The 3,405-nt window shown below is 40.1% G+C and overlaps 1 long non-coding RNA gene across 1 annotated transcript in view; it reads left to right on the top strand.

The window, feature by feature from the left end:
- Positions 1–2,259: 2,259 nt before the first annotated feature.
- The window catches only part of LOC116376886 (uncharacterized), a 2,626-nt gene continuing 1,480 nt past the window's right edge, over positions 2,260–3,405 (top strand). Inside the window, exons 1-2 of the long non-coding RNA XR_004212160.1 lie at positions 2,260–2,509; positions 2,940–3,141. This is a non-coding gene — a long non-coding RNA (uncharacterized LOC116376886). The remainder of the gene's footprint in view (positions 2,510–2,939; positions 3,142–3,405) is intronic.

Genomic DNA, 3,405 nt, shown 5'->3' with positions numbered 1-3,405 from the left:
CATCAGTGGATCTCTGAGGAAGGGAGCTGTACATTAATGCAATAGAGGCTTCTTAGTTTGCTCAGCTGCTTTAATGGATCACCGTGTGTCTCACTTTACATGCATTTCCGGAACTCCCGTATAACCCCCGGTATATGCGCAAGCGCATTAGACTACCGTATATGACAGGAGCTGCCATGTTTTCCGGGGGAGTGGCAGCTTATCCAGCTACCTTCAGTTAGCCTGCGCTGGAGCAGCTTCAAGCTTATGGATGTGTTGCCATGGTGATTTTGCCAAACTTGCTTCGTGGAACCGAAAAGCCTGATCTACGTCATCTTATCCTGACAAGTATCCGGCTAACTCAGTTAGCCACGTACGAGGAACGGGGCCCTGGGGTTTTGTTTGATTTTCAACAACAAACACCCGACAGCCAATCAGAGAGCAGGATTCACACACAGAGTGAGGAGCAGCCAGCTGCTGTTTGTTTTGATGTAATCAGGTTAAAGACACACACACACACACACACACACACACACACACACACACACACACACACACACACAGTCGCAAACAAACACACACACACACAGTCGCAAACAAACACACAGACATACACACACAGTAATAATGATAATAATGCATTTTATTTGTAACGCACTTTTCATTTAAAAAATCTCAGAGTGCCACAGAGCCAGTACATAGCAAAAACAAACTATAATAAAATAACTTGTAAGCATAAAAAAACAGTGAATGAACAGAAACACAAAAGAAATAACTGACAGTGATTTAGGTCAGAAAGGCCTTCCTGAATAGAAAGGTTTTTAGGCCGGTCTTAAAGAGACCAGTGTCTGTGTTGCCCTTAGGTGGTCAGGGAGACTGTTCCATAGGCGTGGAGCTGCCGAGCCAAAGGCCCGGTCGCCCATGGTGCGGAGCTTGGTGTTGGGGACCCGGAGGAGCGAGCTGTTTGATGATCTGAGGGTACGGGTGGAGATTTGGGGAGTGATGAGTTCTTGTAGGTAGGGAGGTGCGTGTCACACACGCACACACACACACACAGTCACAGGGACACAAACACAGGTGCAGTGACACAGAGATAACTAACACCTGGTCTCACAGAAAGTAACAGAAGTTATATTTCCTCTTTATGTACTATTAACGTATTTAATTACTTTAGATCAACTGATCAATGATGAAGTATAATTATACTGTACATGAAACTACCTGCAGTATTTAAAGTCATTTAAAATGAGGAATCAAAACGTTTCCGTTTGAGTGAAGCGAGTCGACGTTTGATCCATGTTTCATTCATCACGTTTTAACTTCGTACACCTTCCACAAAGTTCATCTGACAAGAAACTGCTGACTGTGAAAATAAAGTACTGCAGTACTTCTGTTACTACGACAGCTAAATCCTACTACTGTACTACAGCTAGTACTGTGACTTCTATATTAACAATATAATGTGTACCATTACAGCTACTGCCAAGGATACAAATACTTACTAAAGTACTGACTTTACAAAACTATTATTACTGCTTGTGAGACAGCAGTTTTATTTTTGAATAAAAACAAAAGGCTTAATGACAAATCAATCCCCCCAGACCACATCGGTGATCAACAAGGTCAAATGGTGTGTGTGTGTGTGTGTGTGTGTGTGTGTGTGTTGGATGCAGTGGTCACATGTTGAAGCTGGTGACGTTTGTCAATATCAGTACTAATGTGATCAATATGACGCCTGAGCTTCAGTGATGCTGACAGAAACACACAAACTGATGTACGTACATAGTATTATATACATATACAGACAAATAGATATATATTAATATATGTTATATACATATACAGACAAATATATATTAATATATGTTATTCACATATACATACAAACATATACTTATATTAGATACATACACACGTTTTCAATGGAAACAAAATAAAACAAAAATGGAACGAAAGTACTTGTTTATGTTTAGGGAACAAAAGTACTTGTTTATGTTTAGGGAACAAAAGTACTTGTTAATGTTTTGGGAAAAAAAGTACTTGTTTATGTTTAGGGAACAAAAGTACTTGTTTATGCTGAGGGAACAAAAGTACTTGTTAATGTTTTGGGAAAAAAAGTACTTGTTTATGTTTAGAGAACAAAAGTACTTGTTTATGCTGAGGGAACAAAAGTACTTGTTTATGTTTAGGGAACAAAAGTACTTGTTTATGCTGAGGGAACAAAAGTACTTGTTTATGCTGAGGGAACAAAAGTACTTGTTTATGCTGAGGGAACAAAAGTACTTGTTTATGTTTAGGGAACAAAAGTACTTGTTTATGTTTAGGGAACAAAAGTACTTGTTTATGTTTCGAGAACGAAAGTACTTGTTTATGTTTAGAGAACAAAGGTACTTGTTTATATGGGGACTTGTGTTTTGTCCCCATAAGGTAGGAAAGTCAACACATTGACGTAATCTGATGAAACACACGTTCTTCTTCTTCTATTTGATTTACAGGTGAACCACAGCTGCAGTGATTGATCGTCTGAATGGTAATTTAAAAACTAATTGTCAGCTGTTTTAATGTTCCTGCATGAAAGGATGAACACACACACATACACACACTCACAGTGAAGCCTCCCTCAGGCTGCTGCTGTATTTAAGAGTTCTGGGTCAACGTCTGAATACAGAAACAAAGCGACTGATCTGAGAACAAACACACACACAATAACACACACAGAGACAAACACAATAACACACACACACACACTAAGAAGAGTCATTATTCTGCTGCTCAGTTCAGAAGAAAATGAAAAATAAATCAGTGTTTCTGCTGTTGAAACTCAGTGAAGTGAAAACAAACTGGACTGAACCTTCATCATCATCATCCTCATCATCACCATCCTCATCACCATCATCATCCTCATCACCATCATCATCCTCATCACCATCATCTTCATTCTCATCATTTTGACTCAACAGTTCTCAGCGTTACGTAACAGACGGTTACATAAAGTGAAGGACTGCAGAGTCAGTGAACACCTGCTGAACACCTGACATCTGTGGTGCATTCAGGGACAATCTGACATCTGACAGTCAGTAAACAACGGTTGGACAGAGCAAAGAAGTAAATAAAGATACCAACGAAGAAGAAGAAGAGTCTCAGCTGATGTTTAAAACTAAGGTAATGTTGATGGAAAGTTTTCCCCTCACTTTCATCATTTATTGAAAGGAAGGAAGGGAAGGGAGGAAGGATATGGGAAGGAAGGAAGGATATGGTTTGGAAGGATGGAGGATGGAGAAAGGATATGGGAAGGGAAGGAGGGAGGGGGGGATATGGGAAGGAAGTAAGGATGGAGGAAGGAAGGAAGGGGGGATGAAGGAAGGATATGGGAAGGGATGGAGGAAGGAAGGGAGGGGGGATGGAGCAAAGAAGTAAATAAAGATA

Source organism: Anarrhichthys ocellatus, unplaced genomic scaffold (assembly GCF_004355925.1).
Source record: "Anarrhichthys ocellatus isolate YVR2014 unplaced genomic scaffold, GSC_Weel_1.0 scaffold669, whole genome shotgun sequence".
Classification (NCBI taxonomy): domain Eukaryota; kingdom Metazoa; phylum Chordata; class Actinopteri; order Perciformes; family Anarhichadidae; genus Anarrhichthys; species Anarrhichthys ocellatus.
This window is presented reverse-complemented; position numbering and strand designations above follow the sequence as displayed.